A 26,861-nucleotide genomic window follows, 5' to 3' on the forward strand; every position below is an offset into this window, starting at 1 on the left:
AAATAAATTTTAATTAACAATAAATCATAATTTACTCATTGTCTTCTTTAAATGATACACTAATGGCGTGCTGTAATTCTTAAAACACAATTCATTCAGTATTGCCTTGCAGACAATCTCCAAATGCCGCAAGTTCAAAAGTGGCTTATTTTCTTCCTTTTAAGTTTGTATACACGTTCTACCTTGGGGGTGTGGATAGGACAGATTTATAAAAATTCAGAGGTCTGAAATTGAAGAATTACAGAAATAAGATGATGCTTCTGTTAACAATTAGGCTTGCCACATTTACTTGAAATAATGACTATTGCAGTTGCTATCTATTTTAAAAAGCTACTTCCACAATGATAAATTTCCAAAAATGTATTATGAGACCAAGTGGGGAAAAAATAAGACATAAGCTGTGAAGATCGATCCTCTTAAAAGTGGAGGGGGGTTAAAAAAAAAAAGAGAGAGAGAGAGAGAGAGAGAAGAAAACCAGATTGGATTGAGGTAAGGAATTCTTTTAAACAAAAACACAAGAGATAAAGATAAAAGTCTGTGTATGTTTTTACCATCAAAGACCAAACACAAAATCTATTTTAATTCACTGCCTTAGGAGTGCTGTCTTAGCATTCCCTCGGTAGAGTAGCATGTACTGGTCAATAACTTTGCAAACACCACCCTGCCTATCACCTTATCCGATCCCAGCCCACCATACTTCCTCAGATTCCCACGCTCCGTCACACAGCCAACGCGTGGGCTTGGTCATCTGCCTTGTCAAATCATTCAAGCCAGATTTCCAACGCACACCTTGGAACACCTAAATCATTATTTGTTTCAAAGTGTTACAGAACTCCTTACTTTTCTTTCTAACATTATCATCAAGTGGTTCGGAAAAAGTTTGCTAGTGATAACTCCCAATGTTTTACAGATTTTCCTATGTCAAGCCAAATACATTTGGGGGTGACTCTTCTCAGTGTTAGTTCCCTATATTGAAGCAATGAGAAAGGATAGTTTTTTATGCTGTTGTTGTTTTTTGTTTTTTTGTTTTTTCCCTTGTTTTGTTGGTAGTCTCCTCTGGACTGTGGAAGTGATGATTGATCATTTTTCCACACTCATCCACAGCCCTCTCTGTGGCCACATGTAAATTCGCCAATGGATAATTAAGCAACAGACACATCCAATAAATATAATAAATAAATTTGATTTTCCCCCCTTAGTAATTGGTTTCATCTGACTGAGTCTGATTATGTTTGGGGATATATAAACAGGATTAGAGAGGAGAAAAATTAGATGCTGGGTCACACAAATTGCAGAGTCCTAACCACTGTGAAATGTTTTTGTAATAATTACATTACTATTCCTAGGGTTAAAATATAGAGAAGCAGTTTGTGTCTTCTCAAGAAGTTAGGTCAGGCTAAAAATAAAACTGATGGCATGATTATTACCATGAGGAAATAGTAGCCACCTACAGAATACATTTCCCTCTGGTCTGCATTCCCTTCCCACCATTCACATTGCCCTTCCCCACACTTCCATCAAATCCATGCACGTAGTGCTAAACTTGAACTCGCATCTCCAATTTCAGGCGTCATACCACACCAAACTACATGAGTGAAAATGAGCTGGGCATAGTAGATGGTGGAGAATGAGCAGATGTTTGTATACAATTATTGCCTGAACAAATCCTAAGGCAAAATTAAATTAAGTCACCTTTCTGATATATTCTTGAGTGATACAAAGAACAAAGTTTTATCTTGTAGTTTAAAATAAGCACGCTCCCCTATATCCATTTACTTTCTCAGACATACTTTTGGCATCAAATTACTCTTACCATAAGATTTAGCTCTTACATGAGCACAGTACCTGACCTGTCTTAGGAATCCAAAAATGGTTTATTGAAAGAAAAAAAAAAAAAAGACTGAAAGACTGAAATACTTTCCTGCAGCTTTAATTTGCCCATGTTCTTTGTAAGTAATATCTTCTGAAATGTGTAGTATATAACCATATACTCTTACATTTGAAATGGTTCAGAAAAATTATCACAGCTAAGATCACAAAGTCTGTTGCAATGAGTTCTCCAATAATAACTATGATTTTAGCTATGTAGATGTCTACTATTTAGCCATATGCACGGACATAACTATCTTCTCTAATAGTTCAGTTTCATTCTTAGAAATCATCTAAGAACCCAACTTGACTATTTCTAACATTCAAAATGCAATTTTCAAGTGGCACTTTAAAAAAAATGTCACAAATATAGCAAGCAGCTTATACAAATTTGTGAAATGGTTATTTTACATTATGGGATTTTTTTTAACCTTTGCCAAAATCATTTCTACTTAATGATATATTTCTTTTCTCCACAGATACCCTTATTCCTGTAATTAAAGTAGGAGAAATGTCAAAACACTGAGTATCAGTTAAATCCTAAGCAATAATAAAAATGACATTTAAACATAAGCTTTTCCCAAAAGAATCCTCTGTAGAATTGTCCTCTCTAAAGATTTAAAATCAGTATGTTATTGTTAGTATCGGTCTGATCTTCATCATATGAATTCTATTCTCCAATGTTAACCCTTGCCTCCTTCAATGGAAGTTTGGGGGAACCTAAATAAACAAAAGAAATGATTTATTCTTTTGAACCAAATTCATAAATAAGTCCTTTATTTTACAGAGTCCACAACTCCCTTTTATAGAACTTAAAAACAAGTACTTTACCAAGGCCATATGAACAGAAGTGGATCATAGAAAATTTCTAATATTTTTTTTTTAACAGGCTTGAGCCTATCTAGTTAAATCATTTAATCATCAGAACAATTAAGCAGAATGTCTTCTGGAAAGCCGAGTTCCAAACTTTTACAGATCTGCATCACATTTCAGAAATCACCAACTAATACAATAATAAGGACAGCCAAACTGAGAAATCTAGCATCCTGTTTGAATTACAATAACCTGCTGCTGAACTACATTAATGAAAGGGGGAGCTGGGGGTGGGGGGAATCTTCACAGGTGATCTAAATAAATAGCAAGAAGCACAAAGCCTCCTCCAGGACTGCAGCCAAGGCCCGAGAAGTGGCAACTTCTAAAGATATCACCTCTCTCCTCCCAAACCAAGCACTCACACTTTCCCCAGACAGATGCGGTATCGTTAGCACCCATCACCAATATTCTGGTGGGAGCCACAGAGCAGTGATGAGATGAGGAACACAGGAAAACTGTTCCACCAGAGTCAAAGGTCAATTCATATTGTCCGGGGAGAGGCGTGGGGAGTCTTTACTTGGGAAAATAGATTTCATTTTAACATACAACTGTATTATTCACTCTCTAGATCTATTCACTAAACTTAGATGAAAAGAGTTGAAATGCCCGCTCTCTTTTCATGCACACTGCTGCCGAACAGAACAGAACTGTACTTTTTTTTTTTTTTCCCCCTGATAATCCTTTCGGTCTAAAAGGCTTCTAATTCTACATTTAGGGGAGGTGGGCCAATTAAAGTCCTTCAGCAAAAATGAAGGAACTTTATTTACAAACTATTTCTCAAGGTGTGCCATTTTTTTCTTAATAAGAATTCAGAAGAAAAGGTTGCAATATTTCAAGTGCAAAATCACACTGTAGTACATAGTATACTAAATAGACTGGGGCACTGAGTAACATGAATTTTAGAGAAAAGATTTTATACCTCTTCAACTTTATGAAATCTTTCAGAAACAAGAGTAGGGTACTCTTAACACAGCTAAAATTATTACCTTAAGTAAAAAAAAAAAAGTATTTTATATTCGTTAGGTAGAGAAAATAATCCAAATGAATTAAAAAAAATATGTTACCAATACAACAAAGTCTTGAACAATGTGAATGTTCCTTTTATAAAGCAAAATAGGAACGTAGCACAAAGAGATACTTTGAAACAGCTACTATTTGCTCTCACCACAAAAGACTTCTAAGATTTCTGTTGGGTTCACAAATTTTAAATGAGGTATTATCTAATTAGATACTATATCACATTTTATGAAACACTCCTATGTCCCTTTCCATTTGGAACATATCAAAAGACACCCACCTGCCTCCTAGCCCCCTGCAAAAAAACAAAAAACAAAAAACAACAAACAAAAAACAAAAAAACGTTCTTGCCATCTCCCCTGAAGGTTGTCAATTTGGTGTGTGCACTGTAAGGGCAGAATGGAGGTTTCTGACTGTGAGTAGATCAGCACTACTAACAACAAAACTTTTGCTTTACCCAAAGTGATGAGAGACAAAACATATACTTTTTCACATAGCCCCATTTGAGGTAGTAGCTTGATGTAAATTTTGTCTCTTTAAATCTGACTTTGAATTTAAGTTTGAGTTCTTAAGTAGGGAGGGATAAAGGCCCTTGCCAATGACCTTGACCATATTTAACCAAAAATCACTTCTCAAAATTAGTCTACAGAGAATAGAAAACAAAGGAAAAGCGTGCCAATACAGGTTTTCCTTAAGAACACACAAGTAGTTCAAAGTTCCATTCAATTACACAATGAAAAGGATAGCAATTACTTTTAAGAAACATTCAGTAGCTCTAGCATAATAAACACCTCATACATGCAGAGAAACCTCCACTCTTATCAAAATGAAAATAGGAACCCTAATAATAGAGGCAAATGTGACTGTCAAGTTCCATAAGCCAACAGTCTCTTTCTATATATAGCCTTCTCCCCCAAACTAAGTTACCTTCTCCCCATGATGTTTGGAAATGCAGAAATTCAACACAAACACCAACTGAAAGTAAACTCTCTCATTTATCAACAAGCATGATAAAAATATGGAATTACTTTGATACATAACCTGAGATCAATACAAGGCCCAGAAAATTAAAATGAGCTTGGTTAAGATTCAATGGAAAATGTAATAATAACAATAATAATAAAACCACTGACAGGCCACAAACACTATACCACACAGACCCATAGAAGAGTAATTACAAATCCCACTGGTTGAACAGTCATCTAACCAGGCGCTACACTCAAAATGTAGGTATGTTTAATATTTTAACATAAATTCTCCAAGCTTTCCGGAAGTTGCCAGGAAACTGGAAGCACAAAGAGGGGTGGGTGGGTAAAAACCCACCTCAGTAGGAAAGAGTATGTTCCCTAAATCAATGAACTCTCTCGGTCTTCACAGCTAGTAAAGATGCTGTTACTGAAGCTAACTGTGATGTTTCCTAAGTGAATTCATGCTCTGAATACATTACATAACAATTAGAAATCTTGCCCCATAGGCCACATAAAATGAGTCCTTAGCCTGGGCAGTTAGGTGTTTGTGCCCATGTGTGTAGAATATGCCAAAGAAATAATACAGCTGCTCAGCATGGGGTAAACTGCTCTCTGGTTTGGGTCCTAGAATGAGAAAATCATGATGCTTTAGAAGACTTGGCTTCTCAGGATCATAGTTTACTATATGTATTCATTTTTCTTTGGTACCCAGACAAAACAAATGCTCACTCAAAGAGAGCTGTGATGCTAATTAATGGAAGTTGAGTCCTCCCCCCTCTTCCCAAAACTTGATCAAAATGGTAAATTCAAGAGAGGGTCCTTGAAAATATTTTAAAATAGCAATTTTGCCATCTCAAAGGACCTATGAGTAAGCTGAGCTTTCATTCTAAATAAAATGCCTTATTATCATCAGCAAACTACAAAAGTAGAAATAAGCTTTAGATCTCAGGAATCCTGTCCACAGTTTCAAGAAAAGCCTTTGTCAACACAGGCAACCCAGAACAGGTGAATTTGCATGGTGTCTTGGATTTCCTCTGTGAAAAAGAGGGTCTGACCAGTTGAGTGAATTTACAGTTTGTTTTTGTTCTTCAGTCCTGAACAGGCTGCATGCACTGTTTTATGCTGTTCTTCCAACAGCAGCTAAGTTTACATTAAAACAAAGTTTAACAGTATTACTGCAAACATATTCTTTGTACACAGGTAACCCGCTGCTCCGTGATGTGGCAACCACAAAGCAGAAACAGGCTTCCTTAAATAACAGTACTTTCCCTTTATAAAATCTGTGAGCCTCAGAGTACCCCTCAACTGGATATTCTCATCTCAGTCTAGAGTTCAGAGCTCCTCAAGATAATAATATACATATCAAAAATACAACCTGCTCTATCCCAGACTTCCCTCCCTACATTTATGTTGTCATTATTGTAGCTCATTTTCCCATGGCTTAGCAGAAATTTTACAACTATAAACTGATTTCTTTTTAAACTGCTGATTTGCCTTTACTTACTGACCCATCAGTTTCTCTACTGAACTGCAACTGAAAACTTAGGGGGGGAAAGAGCAAAACAAATTAAACATGGTAACAGCTAAGAACCCTCCAAAGAACTTAAATGATAGCAACACATTAAAGAACTGTTGTATATTAATTTTTAAATAATATTTAAAACAGATCCTGGAAGCAAGAGTTACAGAGTCAGTTCTATTTTTAAGAAAAGAGTTAGAGTTCAATTTGCATGCATTATGCTGGCTATTTTAAATAATTTTATTCCATGTGTATGGTAGAAACTGCCCTTCCCCTCCCCAATTGACATGATGCCACTTCAAGTAAGATGTAAGAGAGGGCTGGTTTGGCGTTAGATACTGCTATACACATCTCACAATTTTGAATAAAACCATACCAGCAATCTCTCTTCTTCTCCACAGACCTAAATTTATTATTAAGTAAATTTAGCAATAGCTCAATCACTGGAGAACAGGACAGTATGTGATACACTAAACCACTTATATGTTTATTATCTTCGCAAGCAACATTAAGTAGTGGTGTCTATTATATTGCCTCCTGCAAATCTGCACCAATGTGATGCAAACCAGCATTTTTAAAAATTCTCTTTTGGAATGCAAATGATCCTTCCCCCAATTTTGAATATTTTAGCCAGCATGTACCATACAGTAGTTCTGGAATCACTGGCATCTGTCATGCTGTCAAAACTGAGTCAAAATGCATTGTAATCCTGGAGAAGGATAACCTTAAACATCAATGCAACGTTAAAATGCATCCTAAAAAAAAAATCCCTATAATTGCGATGAACATTAGAGAGAAACCGGCAGTCCTTCTGCAGAGAAATAACAGTCTGCTCTACCAATCTTTCCCCTCCCCCCTGAAACTCATGCAACTAATGATGACCTCCCGAAGTGCCGATTTTAAATGTTCCAGCATTCATCTGAGGATGAAGGAGAAAAAAAAAATACACAGAAAACCACGAAACAAGTTGCAAACTGCACAAACGCAAGGAGAGAGAAAAAAGAGAACTGCAGCTGATTCAGGAGCGATTGCAGAATGAGGAGCAACAGAAAGGAAACAAGGAAGAAAGAAAAGGGGGGGAAAAAGCCTTCAGCATTAAAGAGTAAGAAGTGAAAAACATTTACCAGCGGCTCGGTCAGTAGCTTCGCTCCCTGACACCATCTACATAGAGAGATAACTTAGCCTAGAGTCTTCGGTCCCAGCTCGCTTTGGAGCAAAATTCCTTCACTTCGAGGGGGCAACACACACCCTCAGGAAAGAGGGAAAGAAGGGGAAAAATAATCCCAAAGACCAAGACAGGCTTTCCCCCTCCTCCCTCTTACCCGCCCCCCGGACTCCCCAAACGGTGCTCGCTTCTGCACAGTTCTTCCCGCTGTGCAGCTAAGCTGCTGCTGCCGCTGCCGCCTCGGCTGCTGCTGCTGCTGCTGCTGCTGGTGCTGCTACTTCGGAAACGATTAGGAGGAGGACGCCCAAGCACGACCTGAGCCTGCGAGCCACCCAGGACCAATGTGCAACCTGCTCTGGAATCAAACCCATAACACACGCACGCACACCCAGTGGCTCCTGCACGCGAGTCCTTGCGCGCACACACGCGCCCGCCCGCGCGCCGCACAGACACACGCGCACACACACATGCACACACGCACGCGCGCGCGCACCGTCGCCCCCCAGCCCCCCGCCTCTACACACACAAACACACACACACGGAGCCGCCGCTCACCGCCCGCCAGCCAGCCAGCGCAGCCCCGAATGGGGGGTGTGAGCCAATCCCCGGGCCCCGAGTGCGCGCACAGGCCGCGGCCGCCGGGGCTGTAGCTGCTGGGGCTGCGGAGCACAGGACCAGGGAGGGGTTCACGCCTACGAGAGAGGGGCGTTAGGGGCACGTGCACCCCTTTGTCTGCAGAGAGAACCCCGACCGGGCGTTTCCGAGACCAGACACTGAGTGCGCAAACCCCGGGCGGTGCAGAGTTCAGCTACGCTCTGGGGTTGGCCAGGAGCAGCTCGGTTCCCTGCCTGCACGCACCAAGGATTCAGTTCTTCGAAACCTGACGCACCGAAGCTGCACCCGGGTCCCTGCACTCAGGGGGGAATAGCAAGCCGGCGCGTCCTGCGGACTACCCAAGCCAGCCTTGACTTGCGAGCATGCCCAGTGCTGGGCTGGAACCCAGAACACGCCTTCCAGGGTTAGGAGCGCGGAGAGGGGGCAGAGCCAAGTTGGGCGGCTTCTTGAGGGAAAAAGCGGAGGTTCCAGTGCCTTTAGTCCCTGCTAACCTGCCTCACCTGGACTGCTCCGTGGCCCTGAACCTGCCCTAGAGGGCGTGGCGCTGGGAAGCTAGGCATCCAGACCTCAGAGAGGATTTGCTTTTCTTCCCCTCATAAAGGAAATTCCAAAAGGAAGTGATTCCCGGCCCAGGAAAAGCTCATTCAGTTACAAGGTAGTTGCCAGAAAATCCAGAGGGCCTGTCAGTGGTAATAGTAACGGCTAACACATACTGGTTACTTATCCTGTGCAGGCTCTGTGCTACCTGATGCCCATGAAATACCTGATTTTATCCTTCCCAAACACTATATGAGCAACCCTAGGAGGAAACTGAGGTCCCAGTATATTTTACCAACTGCCAGTGAATGACAACCAGTGGATCCGGGAATCCAAACCTGGTGCTCTGACTCAGACACTGGAGATGGAACACAGTGCATTGATGAGCTGTAGACACTTCCAGCAAGAGAAAGGGCCGTGGATGTTTGGGTGATAACACCCTCTGGCTTTCAAGCTGTACCTGGCCTGTCTTCAGCAACCTACAAATCTTTGAAAAGCTGCATGCCTGCAATTTGCCATTGTCCAACACAATGGCAAACCCTTTTATTAAGTATTACATACTTACCAGTATAATCTTTAAAGTAACCTTGTAGGGGTGGCTGGGTGACTCAGTAGGTTAAGCATTGGGCTCTTGGTTTCTGCTCAGGTCATGATCTCAGGGTTGTTGGGTTTGAGCCCAGTATTGGGCTCTGCACTGACAATGCAGAGCCTGCTTAGGATTCTCTCTCTCCTCCTCTCTGTCTCTGCCCCTCCCCCACTCAAGTGCATGCTCTCTCTCTCTCTCTCTCAAAATAAATAAGTAAACTTCAAAATAACCCTGTAAAGAAGCTATGCTTATTCTCATTTTACAGGAGGAGACGGAAACAGAGATGTCCTGTTACTTCCCCAAGGTGAAAGGGTCTGAATGATGGGGTGTAGTTTGTTTGACTCCAAGCTACATGTTGTCTTTACTAAATTATGTGTCTTCCTTAACTGCAATCCAAATAAAGCCATGAGATGAGGGCATAGCAGTTACTTTTTATTTCATTCAACAAACATGTATTGATTTCCTACTAACATCCACTCGTTCAACAAATATTTATATTTACTAAGCATTTACTTCCTTCAAGGTGCTGTCTTAGAGGTGACAGAAGATGACAAAGACACATGCCAGTACTCTGAGTTTAGAGTCTAGCACGATGATGCTCATATGCTAATGATGCTGAGTGAGAGCTTCCCAGGAAGATAGCTTCCTTCCACATTCATCTGACAAACTCCTACTTGTCCTTCAGCTCTCTGTTCCACTGTCACCTCTTCAGGGAAGCCATCTGTGACCTTTCTGGTTGAGTCAAATCCCCCTTACCATGGGCTTTCATGGCATCATGCCATCATTTAACTCTTTATTTTTTCCTTTTGTGCTAGGATTTCGATAGTATATGTCTGCTCAGTGCACTCAACCCCCTAGAGTGTAACCTCCAAGAGGACGGAAATTTGTCTATTGTAATTTCCCATCAACCTTATAGAGCCTGACAGATGTTAAACTTTCTCTTGATCCATCTCCTTCTTTCACACACATGTGTACATGCACATGCACACACACACACACACACACACACACACAAACTACTCTTGGAATAGGAATAATGATTCTTAGGGTAGGAACTGTTTTCCTTTCCATTTAACAGACGAGTCAAAATGAGGCTGACAGAGGTTAAGTAGCTTGCCCAAGGTCACACATCTGGATAAGTGGCAGAGAAGGACTCCAACACAGGTCTGGCTGACTGAAGTCCACAGCCCAGACCTCAGGCTCTACTGCTTGTCTAGTGTTATCCAGCAGCCACAGACCACATGAAAGCAGCTCATGGGAAATAAAGTAGACAGATTGCTGGGGATGGCATGAAGGAAGATACAGACAATTCAAAATTGCAAAAACAGAGAAGGCATACACTAGGATTTCGTAACCGACTACTGAGCACCCCCCCCCCCCCATATGTCAGGCACCTTGCTCAGAACTTTTCTTATGTTAACTTTAACAACACTTACTCTGGCAAAGTGTTGTTATTTCCATTTTGCAGATAAGGAAACTAAGCCCCTCCCAATAAAAACAAATCCACCTGACTGTAAACTACAGGGACAAAGTTATATACCCATTTTTTATTTTACATTTTATTCAATAGTACCTGGCAGACATGAAACTCCCTCTCTCTTCCACACACATACACACAAGCAACTTGTGCAATGTCTTATGGCTAGAAAGTCACAGAGCTAGGATTTTAACCTAGGTTGACTTAAGAAATTCAGGGGAAATTAGGATTGGGGTGGTCACTGGGGGATTCACAGTTGAGCCATGCTACAGTGCTGGAGGCTTTATCTGGAACTGTCCAAAGGGAGAGCCACTGCTGTGCCTTTTCTATCTCTCATCAAATATTACAAGGATTATGAGATTCAGAGACTGAAAGTTACTTGCTCAAGGTCACAGCCAGTGTCATAATGCAGAGGTAGATTTTAAACCCAGGACTTCCTCACTGCAAACTCATGGTATAGAATGTCATGAGTGGCAGACAAGAGTATCCAAGATCTTCAGAGGTTTCTGGCTGGGGGAACCAGGGAAGTCCTCACTCAGCAAGGAGCTGCTGCAGTGAAACCAGCAAAGCTTATGGCGCCACCCTTCCTACCTGTTACCATTCCTCTGGGCTCCACCTCCCTTCAGGCCCCTGTTCCTCTGCCTGTTCAGGCCTCATCTTGAACCCAATGCCTCAGCCTGCCTGCCTGCTAATTTTCAGCAGCAGCAGCAGTGGTTACAAACCAGAGCAAAGTAAAAACTGCATTTTGTACAATTCTGCTTTCAGACTACTGGGCATGCTCAGTGACAAGGAGAGACTTTGATTACAAATAGGAAGCTTTTGTTAACTATTTTTTCCATTTTGGAGTATTACTGCAAAATGGGATGTCTGTAGGTAGCCTTCTGCAGAGATTCCCAGCCTATGAGAATTCTTAGTAGTCTAGAAGAATGAGATGCTTAGATATGGAAAAATATCTCAATTCCATGCATTTTCTACCCTGTTTCTAGTATTCATCTCTCTGTTCTGTCCTCTCTGTAGGTGCACACAAAAAACATCCAGAAATTGTACTCATCTATTTACATACCTGGCAGCTATAGACACATACACCAGCTGTAACTACATACCAGTCCTTGACTATGGATTTGTCTCCTGTATTTGTTTGGCTATTAACTTGCCCTGCACTGAAATCTGATGAATAAAATGAGTGAGGGATTGTTAAGAAGATGTTAAATACTACCCCCTCCTTCCTTCACTCTAAGAATAAATTTATTCCCTAGAGAATGTTTCAGGAGGCAGAAAGCTCTCTGGGATTCTCTGTAACCCCTTCCTACATATACATTAGTTTGATTTTTCTCATGAGAGCAGCAGAATCTTTAACTCGTGATGAGAATAACCCATTAAGAAAGTCATGAAGGGCAATCTTCAAGGAAAACTGTGCTGAAAACTTGGAATGTTGGCGGACGTTCTACTCTGGCCCTGGGATGTGAACTTGAAAGGTTTTTGAGAAGTCCCCTAATAATTGAAATGTTGACTGCTTTCATGGAGATTGCTGCTGTTATCACCCATCGCGATTCTCTGAGGAAGGTACAGTCATGATTCCCATTTTATGGATGAAGAAACAGAAGCTCTTGAAAGGCAAGCCACTTACGGCAAAGGCATACAACCAGGGAGTAATAGGGCTAGGGTGCAAGTCCAGGTCTGTCTGATGCCAAAACCTGTGTGGTGAACTCTACATTCTGCTGCCTTGAACTTCTGACATTCCTCTGCACGTGGAACTGGAAGTGGGGAGAGGTGGGGTGAGGGAGGAGGCTTCTTTGCACTTGGTGTGCACAACCCTCCGTGTATAGTGATACTGCTATCCTCCTAGGAAACTAAACTCATGTAAGACAGCCTTTCTAAAGGAACATGATTTAGTTTATTCTGCAAATTGGAAAAGTGATGCATATGGAGCCTAGTGGGAGGAACCCATCCAAAAGGGTGTCATTGGAGCTACGGATTCTGCGTCTCCTTTGATACGCCTTATTCCTTTTGCCGGTAAGTAGCGCTGCAAGGAACTTGTCAACCATTTCCCAGATCATTCTCTCTCGACAGATATTCCCTTCGATTTCCTAGAAACCTTTACAGGGTATACACTTTGGAAGATTCTTACTTTCTTAAAGATGGGAAACTTAGAAGGAGAGACGAAATGCGCATTTTGAAATCACTGCAATGGGGCGCCTGGGTGGCGCAGTCGGTTAGGCGTCCGACTTCAGCCAGGTCATGATCTCGCGGTCCGTGAGTTCAAGCCCCGCGTCAGGCTCTGGGCTGATGGCTCAGAGCCTGGAGCCTGTTTCTGATTCTGTGTCTCCCTCTCTCTCTGCCCCTCCCCCGTTCATGCTCTGTCTCTCTCTGTCCCAAAAACAAATAAACGTGGAAAAAAAAATAAAATAAAATCACTGCAGTTTGCCATGTTTGTTTCCAGGATCTGTCAACATCCTTTTGAAGATTCAGTCGAAGCTATGATTTTCTGCTTTTAAGAGAGGACAGGAAAGACCCTTCAAAATGTGATCTCAACCAGCTAGATTAAGCTCGTGCCGAGTAGTTCACACATGTGCCAGCATTTGCATTTTTGCATAAGATCTTCTATAGAAAAGGATAAGGAATGGTAGTCTTGGTTCTGTAACTTAAGTGTGGAGATTGCATCTTGTAGAGTAATCATTCATCTTTCCAGAAATCAGTCAGATAAAAAGAAATGATGTCTGAACAGCTCACATAGATGGAATAGCATTGGAATTTCAATCCTGAAAACCCCTCACACAGTTGCTCAGAGCCGATGTGCTTGAGTTTTATGTAGTATTCTAACAGGTCTGGATTTACAAACCCATAGAGAATCAGAAAATAACAGGCAAGCTGCTCTTGTTAGAAAATAACGTGAAGCAGAAACTGATAACCACATAATTAAAAAACAGGAGACAAAATGTAAATTTTATATAAAATATGTTGAAGGCTTAATTTAATACATGGGTAAGTCTCCAAATACCCACATTTCAACAGAACTTCGAGTATCTTCAGATGACAATAATGTAGACCAGCAAATGTTATTAATGATGTTGATTCTGAATCCATGCTTGATTACTATCTGATGCCAAAAAAGTAAAGGCTAGAGTTTTCAGCTTATCAGTTTCAAATCTCCATGTTGTGGGGGCTCCTGGGTGGCTCAGTCACTTGAGTGTCCGACTCTTGGTTTGGCTCAGGTAATGACCCCACTGGGTTCATTAGGTCCTGGGTTCGAACCTCATGTCCCACTCTGTGCTAGCAGTGTGGAGCCCGCTTGGGATTCTCTCTCTCCCTCTCTCTGCCCCTCCCCACCAGTGTGGTCTCTATCTCTCAAAATAAATAAACATTAAAAAAGAAAATAAAAGAAAAGAAGAAAAGAAAAGAAGAGAAAAGAAGAGAAGAGAAGAGAAGAGAAAAGAAAAGAAAAGAAAAGAAAAGAAAAGAAAAGAAAAGAAAAGAAAAGAAAAGAAAAGAAAAGAAACGGCTCTCCATGTTGTGGTTCAGAAGTGGCATGTGTTTTTCCTCTCCTGAACGAATGCATTTTGATTCATTTGATTAGCAGTGACTACTGGACGGGGTCTCAAGAGGGCTTTGGAGGCCACATCCACAGGATCTACATTATGCTGAGTGCTGAGATTGATTAATAATGGCTGTTGCTGATGGAGACACAATAGAGTGCTGTACATGCCATGCATTTTCCAAACAGAGCCAAACCTCACTTCCCAGATTACGCCCTCTAACATTCTCCCAGCACCTCAGCTCTAAGTCAAAATCAGTGACTCCCATACAAGTAGATTTTCCTTTCTCCATGGTTTCCCTTCTTAGTTTCATTCTGTCTGGAACAATATCTCCTCCTTCCTCATTTCCATAGGGCAGTTCCTCTTTCAGACCCCCATCAGGTGTCACCTCCTTCCAAAATTCCTCCCTGAATGCCCCAGCCAGAACTCTTCTCCCATCTTTCTAAAGGAACCTTGTTGAAGGGGTACATCATGTCCCCCTTATATTAAGATTATTTATGTTCTTGCCTTATTTTTCCTGCTGGACAACAAACTCCTTGAATGCAATAACCCTGTCTGGATCATCTTTGAATCCATCACCATGATTCACACAAAGACTTGCAATGAAAAAGTGTATGCTATAGGAATATATAAATAAATGAATGTCAGATGCTCAATATCTGCTGAATTAATGAACATAAGATTATTATTACTACTCTCCTGCTATGTCACAAAGAGATTAAGTTACATTTTGTAGGCTAGAGAATAGGGCTAAGGTTGGGGAAGCACTAACAGTAGCTAGACTCTAAGAATATGGCAACAAAGTTGCAGCTTTTAGGGGGCTCCCAGGTTGGGGGGGGGAGACAGGAAAATACAAAGATGTAACAGGTCACATTGATACTTGACACTCAACAGAAATTCTAGTCTCGACTTTACTGTCAGGTCAATAAAAAGCTGGTCAGCAGAGTAGATTAAAGAATCTTATATAATATTTTAATGTGTTTAATGTCAAGGGGCTTGGTTCTAAAAGAAAATTTTGTGTCTGTGTGTATGTTCCCATGCTCATGCTTTCTGGAATGCGACGAGGGAGATAATTGTGCAGAGATTCTGCAAAATCTCCTGAAATGTCTCTCTCTCAGAAAGAAAAGAAAGAAAGAAAGAAAGAAAGAAAGAAAAGCTGAAGAAATAACATCATTGAATAAATAATACTTTTTAAGAGGCTTAAAAACATTGTAAGGAGCGTTTTCACTGATTGGTAGAAATTCTTTTTGATTAATTAATTAGTTAATGTTTTCAAAGCACTTTCAAGATGAGAAACATTTGGTGAGGGCTACATAATTGTTATTTTTCCTTGTCCCTCAGTTTTCCACATTACCAGGTTTGTTATTCTCCCAGGTTGCTCAGCAGCTCACGTGCCCTCACGGAGACATGGTGTGGGGACTATTTTTAGAGAAAAGAGAGAGACGGGATGCCACTAAGCATGGAATAAGAAACAAAGTCCCTGAAAACAAATATAAAATTATATTTTAAACATAATCATACAAGAGAGGGGCATCATGATGAAAATTAGTGATATCTTCTACCGGGGAAATTCCATTTGCTTCGTAGCAAAGGACCCTGAGCTCCTTGCAGCAGGTCTAGATTGACACCTATTGGTTTGAGGAATAACACGGACTTTCACTAAGAGCTTACTATAGTCTAGGTATTGTGAAACTACTTTGTATACATTAACCCATTTTCTCCTCAAAACAACTGTTTGAGAGACCGTTGCTATAAACACTTTGTAAAGAAACTAAAGTCTGGAAAGGTTAAATGACCACCCAAGGTCATGAGACAGCTTGTAATTGACGCTGTCTAATTTGGCCATGATGCTGGGAGCAAGGATAGGGGGAAAGAGCAAAGAGGACAATAAGGAGAAGTAAGAGAGAGAAATTCCAGCTAAATCTTACCCTTATATGTCTGATAACTCGCTAATAGATTAAAAAAAATTTTTTTTTTTCCAACGTTTTTATTTATTTTTGGGACAGAGAGAGACAGAGCATGAACGGGGGAGGGGCAGAGAGAGAGGGAGACACAGAATCGGAAACAGGCTCCAGGCTCCGAGCCATCAGCCCAGAGCCCGACGCGGGGCTCGAACCCACGGACGGCGAGATCGTGACCTGGCTGAAGTCGGACGCCCAACCGACTGCGCCACCCAGGCGCCCCACTCGCTAATAGATTAATAAGTAGAAAGCAAATGAGCCAACATGTCCTATTGGTTAAACTAATTCACATAGCAAGGGTGATTTAGTTTCATTTCCAAAGTGAAGATCTATATTTAATACTCACAGGATCACCTGACATTCTGTCCACAGACCCAGGCCCCTAAAATCCTCATTACTATCAAATGACATGGCACCATTGTGAGAATGAAGTCCTGGGTCATGAACCTCCAATTTCCCTTTGGCTAAAAGCAACTGTCATATTATTTCTTTAAAAGCCTCTTGATAGAATGAAAGAGCAAGGGCTTCAGATGATAGTTTCAGATCATGTCAGCCCCTTACTAACTGTGTGACCTTGGTCCTTATTATTTAACATCTCTGAACCTCAATCGTTACATTTATCAAATGGGGGCAAAGAAAAAAATCTCTTCGAGATTTGCCGTGAGCATTATTTGTAACCATACATAGAAAACAACTAACAATACCCAGAATATAGTAGGTGCTTCATTAAAAAAAAATCAAATATTCTTTCTTCTTCCTTCTCTTTCTTCTCTTCTTCCTCTCTCTCAAAGTTACATATCCCAGCCTGTTGAAAGCCATGTCAAAAAATTCCCAAGTAGCAGGTTCCTGATTGCCAAACATCATGGGTGGAGCAAAGTAATGCCATTGAAACTCACTGCATGCTTCAGCTGTGTCCCCTCCCCAACCCAGTAATTAAAATGTCAATGAGATAAACGAAATGTGTAGTTTCTGAAATGGGCAAGCTTATTCTGAGAATAGGTATCTGGTACAGGGATTAGAATCCAGTTAGGCAGGTGTGCACAGTTTATTGTGTTCCTTGGGTGCCTGGGTGACTCAGTCCATTGAGTAGCTGACTTTGGCTCAGATCATGATCTCAAAGTTCATGAGTTGTAGCCTGACGTGAGGCTCTTTGCTGTCAGTGCAGAGCCCACTTTGGATCCTTGGTCCTCCTCTCTCTCTGCCTCTCCCCTAGTTTCTCCCTCCCTCTCTCAAAAATAAACATTAAAGAAATAAAATAAAATAAAAAAATGAAAAAAAATATTGTCTTCCTGGCTGCAGGTTTCTCAAGTAGTGCTGATATAATTAAAATAAGTAAGTAAGTAAATAAATAAATAAATACTCCTTGCAAATAGGAGCTACAAGGATGCCAAAGTCACAGAGACAAGGGAGGAATGCAGAAGAGCATATCTGACCCTCCCCATCCACTGACTCAGTGATTTCAGGCAAGTTATGGGACCTCCTTAAGCCTCAGTTTTTCCTCAAAGAAATGGCACTAACACTCCATCAGGGTTGTTGTCACAGGAAATGAACTAACCCATGGAAAGGACATGCATCAGGACCTAAGTGCTAGCAGTGGTTTCCAAGGTGGTTTAAGCGTCCGCCCTCTCCAGCAGAAAAGATGGTGCTTAAAGTAAGCTTTTCATGGTGGAGTCGGGAGGAGGGAAGAGGAGTAGAGGGATGGCAGCAATATCAAGAAAGATCTTTCTCAAGGTGTGCAATTCTGTTAAGGAGCAGCAAAAAGGTTCAGAAGTTGCTCTCATTTGTACGTGCTTTCAAGAGGCCTCAGGAACCTTCGCTGCTGTGGTCCCCTCACACACTCCATGTTCTGAGAGGCAGAATGTACAGTGAGCCGGCTCAAATAGAAGGTAGTAAATGGGTTGGAATTCAGCTTTCTATTTTTCTTTCTTTTCCTTCCGCGAAGACTTTGAACAGTTCACAGCCATCAACAAACATGCTCAGAGAAGTAACAGGTTAAGGGCAGGTTAGTGCTTCGCCCAGAAACCTGTGAGGAGGTGAGTTATAAAAAGAATGGAGGGCTCACTACATTTCCCCAACAGTATTTCTCTGGTAAGGAGACAACCTCCACCATCGGGCTTCCAAAAGCACTCGGAAGTTCCATGTGATTATGTTATAGTGACTGAGAGGGGCAGAATGCCTTCCACGGTGCAATGAAGTTTAAGAAATAAGGTAGTCAGAAGAGAGATTAAAAGGCCTGTGTCCTTTCCTGCCAGCCTAAATTCCACCCCCCACCCGCAACCAGGAACACTTCAAAGATATTCTAATAGGAAAGGTTGCCAACTAATTGTCAGAGAGGATTAGTATTATCAGTGAGCCTTTGGTCTTCTGGCAAGCCAGGTGGAGAGAGGAGCCAGTTCCACAAAGCAGTTTCTATGGAAAACAGAGAAGTAGCCTTTATCCTAGGGTACCCAGACTTAGGCAGCATTTAACACCTGCTATGAGCAGACCACCTATTCTTAGAACAGACCAGACATAGGGCACATGGCCCTCACTTCCATTTTACGAAAAAGACCAAACAGTCAAGGTAAGGGCAAGTAATAAACAAAGTAGCCATTAAAGGATTTAGATTAGGAAATGTAATTATCCCATTCCTCCCCCAAACTCAGATCAAATGGGTTGCAAACCTTTATGGAGAGCTCTGACAGCCCAGGACACAGCCATTGGTCATTGGAAGAAAAAAGAGAAGAGGGGAAGAAAGCCTATAATATATTCCAATCCGCATTTCAGCTAGAGAGAAGGTATTGAGGAAGAAATATGACAGTAGCTCTTACAAGGAAGCTTGTGTTACTCCATTCCCCGAATGTTAAGGGAAATGGTAAGAGACCGCAGCACAAATTGATTTGATAACCTAGCAGGGGGAAAAACAGAAGAAGTAGGAGACTACTGGAAAATTCTTGTTGAGAACATTTCCTCACAAGGATATCCTTAAGCGAAGTGTTTCTTCCTGATAAGACAAAATTGCATCCATGAATTTATTTCTTAAACTCTCTTTACCTTATAAATTTTCTCATGCCATCTCTTTCTTAAAAACCTTCAGTTGCTGCTTCCTATTGCATGAAAAATGAGGTTTAAACCAAACAGGGCATACCTTGCTCTTGACCATCTATTTTTAATCTACAATCAGGTACTATCTTCCTCCTCTTCCCAACCATGGACCCCCAAGTTTGATCACACAGACTATCTTTTTAAAAATGAATCATGCTCTGTACCTTTGCATGTCTTTTTTTTCATTCACTTTCAATATTCTCTTTCTTCTCCACATCTGGTGAACTATTTATCCTTCCAACTTTTGCATAATAGAAAAACACTGTTCTAAAATATTCTTACACTCCACCAGGAAGAATTCAGCATGGTCTCTTAGTGCTTCTTTACCAGTTCTTAAATTTAACAATTCTTTTACTATGTAATTTCTGATATCCTTGCTAGGATGTTGAGTTATTTCAGGGTTTAAGCCCAGGTTATATTCTTACTTATACTGGGAATGTCTGCCAACAATGAAGCAATCCATTAGTTTGTTTTCCACAAATGAAAAAAGGCTTAGGTTTTCACAGTTTGAATACCAGTTCACCTAATTTGTAAGTGGCTGATCATGTGATCATGACTAAAGCAAACACCACCATCTAGTGGCAGCATACACAAATTGCAGTATCAAGTCTTAAGACATGGATATATTTTTGAAGTTTCTACCTGCAAGCTTGAATTTAAAAATATGACTACACAAAGAGTTACCACCATATGATCATTTAAGTAATATATTCTTAATTTATTATTAATAGATAACTTCAAAGATACTTGTAATGCATTTGATTATTCAGTTTCTCCAGTTATTTTCAATTTAAAGTCTATTTATATACTTTAAATGTATGCAGTTGATTTTACATAAATTATATCTTTATAAAGTTGATTTTTAAAAGTCTATTCATAACACAGTATCTTTTCATGCCAAGTCTGCATTTGTTCCTTTGACAAATGAACCAACTACATGTAAAGTAATAGATACTATGTAATGAAAAGTTTTCTCTTACATTAAAAGATTATAATGCATGTGCCCAGGACTTGGAAAACCAATGATTTTTTTTTCTATAAGTTAGCTCATTTATATGTAAAAAAATGATCACTGACCCTTTTAATGGTGATCCTTAGACACTGTAGTTGCTATTGACCCCAAAGAGTCTCATAATCATCAACTACAAAATTTACATACAATATACTCAGGATTAAGTATTTTCAGCTGGTATAACATTTAAGATACTTTCCCAAGAATTTTTTTTTTAATGTTTATTTAGTTTTGAGAGAGAGAGAGAGAGAGAAAGCCAAGAAGGGGCAGAGAGAGAGAGGGAGGCACAGAATCTGAAGCAGGCTCCAGGCTCTGAGCTGTCAGCACAGAGCCCGATGCAGAGCTTGAACCCACAAACTGAGGGGTCATTGCCTGAGCCGAAGTCTGGCGCTTAACCAACTGAGCCACCCTGGCGCCCCTCCCAAGAATTCTTAGTAACCCTCCTCAGTCAGAATAGTTTATCAAATACAATAAATACTCTGTTTCATGATCACATAGAAAATTGATGGTGCAATAGTTATCATACTGTTGCTGAGCAAACATCCATGTCTTTTTTGTACCACTGGAATTCTGTTCTTTTTCCTCTATAGTCCTCTAATATTGGGGGGTGGTGTGTATTATGAAAGAAATAACAAAGGTGTTCTAAACACACTGGTTGCCACTCAGAGCAAGATGTAGCTTATATCTCTATTCAAATACATAATGTAGCTCCAAAGTCAGGCTGCTAGAGGAGATAAGAATTCTTCAAGGTAAAACAATGTGTTTTGAAGATAAGAACTTGCCCACTGAATTGTACCCTGGTCTCAGTTTCACTGTATATTTGGGAATTGAGAATTCACATGGAGGCCTGAGTACCTGTTCACCTCCGGCCTTATCCCTCTTCCTAATCTGTCTTGCAAATCATCACCAGATTATTATCCTAAACCATCCATGCACACATCACTTTAATTTGGAAGTTTTACAACTTCCGACCATCTACAGAACAAATTTTAACTGCTTATGTTAGCAATCAAAGCACCCGGCTGTTTTGGCCTCCACTTTATCACATCTCCCCAACAAATGCACTAGATTCTCTATTCCATCTATTGACCCTTGCTTGGTATAATCTGCCAATCCCTAAATATGTTGTATGGTTCCCCCCAATTTTTCTATGCCAGTGCTTTTCAAACTATAATGTACATACCAATTGCCTGGGCATGCATATTCTGATTCATGGGAAAGCCTGAGTATGGGAAAGCCTCAGATGCCACATTTCTAACACAGGTGGTGCCAATGCTACTGGTCCCAGACCATGTTTTGCACAACAAGGATATATTCCATATCACAACATATTTAATCCAGTCCCATTTGCACTCCTGACATTTCCAAATTTTAAAATAGTTACTTGTGTTTTAGCAAATCAACTCTGAACCCCTCCTCTTCCTAACATTTTCCCTAGTTCCTCTAGTCCAGGGTTTTCAAATTGGCTGCACATTAGAATCACCCGGGGAATTCAAAAAATTCAGCTGCACAAGCACATGCCAGGGCAATTAAGTGAGGGTCTCTGGGGTTGGGGCCCAGGCATCAGTATTTTTTTTTTTAATCCTTAGGTGATTACAACCTGCAGCCAAAGTTGAAAACTGCTTTTGGGTGGAAGGGACTTTTTTCTTTCAATATCTGTGACTTTGTACTTGTTTTTGTATTTGAATTAGCCGTGAACTGTTCTGTATAAATGTCCTACTTCCCTTACCAGCATACAGACTTCTTGAGGACAGAATGTTTACCATCTTTTGGCAGGCTGAATATCTTACCACCTAAGCAAAGGCTGTTGAAACAGTCCTTCAGTTCAATTTCCAGATCTATCACGTACCATCCTGAGATTATGTTTAAGCTCCTCTTGTCTCACTTTTCTTCTCCATAATAAGAAGAGCAGCTGTATTGTCAGGTATTTTTTTAATAAGTGAGATAAAACATATGAAGCACTAAGTGAGTGCTGGCTCACAGTATCTACTAAACAAAAGCTAGCCATTATTATTAATTAGCCTTCTTTGCCTCACATTGTATAACATAGCAGTAAGCAGTCAATAATCATTTGCTGGATGAATAAGTCAATAAATGATGGAGAATAAATCATATGTAATTGCTCTAAAATAAACCCACAGCACCAGCCTTCTACTAAAAGTTCAAGTTAATGAATGTTAACTTTTTACTGCCTGTGACTATGCTGCCATTGGCCTGGTGAATTCTGATCTAAGAAAAGGTGTATGGTCTCTTCATAATGGAAGAGACTGGACAAAAGATAGGATAAAAATAACTTCACCTTTTTAAAAACATCATCAGTATTTGCCCACTAAAATTCTCTAGACTTATTAACATAAATTAATACATTCAACTGAAAACATTATTTTTTGCAGGACACCTTTGAAACCCAATCCAAATCTCACCAAGCACCCAATTTCAAAACCTTTAACATATGTGAATTATTTGTCCTTTTGTAATGAACATCTTTCACCCTCAATTGGAAGGACCGTGTCTTGGCCACCAGGAGTGTAAACAGCCCAGCTTTGTAATCATTCTTATGCCAACAGAGCATGTCACCATCATTGAGCAGTAAAGTAAGTATGTAGGTGACTGAAGACACTAGACATAATACATAATGTGATGGAACAAGTAAAGTCTGTCTATTACCCGTGTGAATAGAGTCCTTTTGTTGGAATCCATCCTGGTGGAATGAATAGCCTCTGCTATGTTTATTGATTACACCCTAACTATTGAGGCAGAGGTGGCTAGAGCTGCCCAGAAAAATAGTCAGATGCCATTGTCCGCCTTTCATTTTGGCAGGGCCAGATAATCAGTCAGAAATTCACTTTTAAAGTCTAAACAAAATGTTCAATATTCTTACATCCCACAAGAAAAAAAAAATCAAGCAGAAAAAGAAATGTCTTAAGTAACTCGTACCTGAGCAATTTTCACTATCTCTGTGGTGGCCATGCAGATCCACCACACCATGACCTTTGCCTATCTGGTCTCCTGCGTCCACTTTCTTCCTACACAGTCAATATAATATTAAAAACCCTATCTGACCCTGGCACTGTCCCACCCTCCAATGTCAAACCCTCTAATGACTGCCAGTTGTACTTCAAATACACTTTCGATTCCTTGATGGTCACACTAGACCTCAGATGGTCTAGCCTTGCCTATTTGTCTGACCTCCTCCCATTCTGTGGGAGTCACCACAACGTAGCTGCACAGGCTGTCTTCTGCCCCAAGTGACCTCAAACTCACTCCTCTTATCTGCTTACCTTTTCCTTTTGCACATACCTGAAGCTCTCTTCCCTTGGATTTTACAGACCTTTTCCTTATTTAGTCCCCGCTCAAATGCTCACTATCCCATTACCCTCTTTTATTTTCTTCATAGCAGTTATCACCATCTGCAAGCACTTTATTAATTTGTTTACTTGTTTAGCATCTGTTTTCACAGAAGCTTGTTCACCATTAAAGACCCTTGGCCTCAAGTAGCACTTGACACATTGTAGGGGTTTAATACATAGCTGTGCTTAAACAAATGAACGAGCTTAGCAACCTTTTTACCTTCATAAAAATTATTTTTGTACATAACATCCAGTGATATTGCTGTCTTGCCCAAATTCATTGACATCTCCCCTGCAATGAAAAAAACTTGTTTTCAGAGAAAACTTCTCTGAAAACTTCAGAGGAAATTTCTGAAATTGAAATGACCTTTTTTTTTCCTTTGGTAACATTATTAAATATTATTCATGGTATCTTCTGGGTACTGAGAAACAGTGACTTGTAATTGACAAAAAAAGTTGAAAACACAGAAGCTTTGTGTCTAGTTATCCTTCATTATTATACATTTGGTAAATCAATATGGAATCATATGATATGTGGTCTTTTGTGACTGGCTTTTTCATTTACCATAATGTTTTCAAGATTAATCTGTGTTGTCACATGTATTAATATTTCACTTTTTATTGCCAAATAATATTCCACTGAATGGATATACCACATTTTATTTATACATCCATCAGTTGATGGATATTTGTATTGTTTATACTCTTTGGCCATTATCAGTAATGCTGTGATTAACATGCACACATGAGTTTTGTACATTTACATATAAGATTTGTGTAGATGTATGTTTCTACTCATCTTGGCTATATAACTTGGGTCATATAATAACTCTATGTTTATCTTTTTGAAGAACTGGCAAACTGTTTTTATAAAGAGAGTACACAAAGTAGATTCCCACCAGCGATGTACACGAGTTCTAATTTCTCAACATCCTCCTTAGTATTTATTGTCTGTCTTTTTAAATATATCCATGCTAGAAGGTATGAAGTGGTAATTCATTGTGGTTTTGATTTGCATTACCCTAGTGACTACTGATGTTGAGTATCTTTAATGCACCTACTGGCCATTTGTCCATATTCTTTAAATAAATATCTATTATGATCCTTTGCCCAACCTATAATGGGATTGTTTTTATTTTTATTGAATTTTAAAAGTTCTTTATATATTCTGGATATAAGTCACTAGGTATATGATTCACAAATATGTCTCCTACTCAATGGGGTTTTTTTTTTCACTTCCTTACTTGTGTCTTCTGAGGCACAAATTTTTAAAATTTTGATGATGTCTAATTTGCTTACTTGCTATTGTTTATCAAACCTTAAAACAAAACAAAACAAAACAAAAAGCCTAACCCAAGGTCACAAAGATTTACTTCTACATTTTCTCCTAGAAATGTTTACAATTTGGTCTTACTTCTAGGTTTATTATTCGGTTTAATTTTTGCATATGCTTTGTGGTAAGGGCTTAACTTGATTCTCTTGCATGAGGATATCCCATTGTTCTAGCACCACTTTTTAAAAAGACCACTCTTCCCCCATAAAACTGGTTTGCTCCCCTTATAGAAAATCAACTAACTATAAATGTAAGGGTTATTTCTGGAAATGCAATTCTATTCCATTGATCTATATGTCTGGCCTCATGCCAGTACCACACTGTTTTGAGTATTAGACTTTTGTGTTAAGCTTTGAAATCAGGAAGTGTGAATTTTTTTATTTTGTTCTTTTGCAAAATTGTTTTGTATATTTCTGGGTCCCTTGCAGGTCCAGATGAATTTTTGGATCAGTTTGTCGATTTCTGCAAAAAAGAGTAGCCGCGATTTGACAGGATTTGTGTCGAATCTATAGATCAATTTGAGGATTATTGCCATTTTAACAATATTAGTTCTTCTGATCCATGATAATTGAGTGCCTCTCTGTTTATTTAGATCTTCTTTAACTTCTTTCAACAATTTTGTGGTTTTTACTGTACACATTTTATACTTCCTTTGATATGTTTATTCCTATTTTATTTTTCTTGATGCTCTGATAAGTGGAGCTGTTCTTAGTTTCATTTTCATAGATATATACAAAACATAACGCATTAAATATAAATGACTTAGGCAACTGTCTTGCAAGGAAACACGTCACATAGCTGATTTAGTGCAAATTTGTATAACGCCAAGGACAGTTTTCATTTTTAACTTCTACCACTGTACTCCTGTTGCGATATAAGAAAATTAGGCAACAACAACTGAAGAAGTTAAATTAGGAATATTTCTCCCATAGGCAGTAAAATGCCAAATGTTTAAAGATGACGCTAAAAATGATCAGGGTTAAATGCTCTTCTCCTTTTTTTTTTTTTTTTAGGGACATCTATCTCTCAAAGCAAGCTCTTCTATTAGGTCCTGACCTGCCTAATTTTACTTATAGGATTTCTGAATTAGAAAAGGAAAGAGATATTTAAAATGGGAGAAAATACTATAAAATGCAAAAATAAATTTAACCTTGGGGTATAAATCAAGGCAGATCTATGGACAGCATATTTTGAAATACAACACATTATTATTCATACTATGTTCAGTGACATTATTCATTATAATAGTTGTGTTTAATAATCTCATTTCCCAGAAATATATTTTACATATTTTACTGACTGAAGTAATATACCTCTATAGCCTTAAAAGATTACAACAATCAACTCAAGATTTTTATTTTCCATTTTAATTGATAATTTAGCCTTAACACTTTTTTGGGGGGAGAGAAGGAGTAGATTCATTTTATTTATTTTTGGTCGAGGGTAGCCTTAATGCTCTATAACATTCAAGTGAAAATATCCATGAAAACGAGGCTTCTGGCAGTGGTCTGCCCTTTCTGGTCATTGCTTCATACCTTTCTTCCTTACGTTATGAAAGGAGAGCCAGGTGTGTTGGGGATATACAGCTGTGTTATTTCTTGAAACAGCTGGTGCCAACTTGTCAAAGGAAAAGCTTTCCTTTCCAAATATGTGGAAACCCTGTGTAAGTAGATATAATGTAAGCTGCATCCCCACCATTATTGATTCTACTCATTGACAGCTGAGGTGTTTAATATATCCATCCTCTTTGTAATGTCATCTTAAAACTCTTTGAGGATTAGTAAGTTTGTTTGTCTCAAAGGTATTCCTCAGAGAGCAAAGGCCAACTAGCCCTGTAGTCATGAGGGCTCTGAAAGAAACCTAAGTGAGGAAAATGGAGCAGAGAAGCCAGCAGATATGTTCCAACCTGCCACAAATAATGATTTTTAAAAAGCCCCAGAAGAATGCGCTTTGCTACTTTAC

At 39.7% G+C, this 26,861-nt stretch overlaps 1 protein-coding gene across 14 annotated transcripts in view; it reads right to left on the reverse strand.

Annotated features, from left to right (window-relative positions):
• Positions 1–26,861, reverse strand: part of TENM2 (teneurin transmembrane protein 2) — a 1,977,527-nt gene that overhangs the window by 1,236,757 nt on the left and 713,909 nt on the right. The window contains exon 1 of one of the 14 annotated variants that reach the window (XM_045502337.1): positions 7,371–7,809. The exons of the other annotated variants lie outside the window; for them this stretch is intronic. The gene's annotated coding sequence lies outside the window, so the exon portion shown is untranslated. Of the gene's footprint in view, positions 1–7,370; positions 7,810–26,861 lie in introns of those variants that run through there. 14 annotated transcript variants of the gene reach the window in all.

Source organism: Leopardus geoffroyi, chromosome A1, assembly GCF_018350155.1.
Source record: "Leopardus geoffroyi isolate Oge1 chromosome A1, O.geoffroyi_Oge1_pat1.0, whole genome shotgun sequence".
Taxonomy (NCBI): domain Eukaryota; kingdom Metazoa; phylum Chordata; class Mammalia; order Carnivora; family Felidae; genus Leopardus; species Leopardus geoffroyi.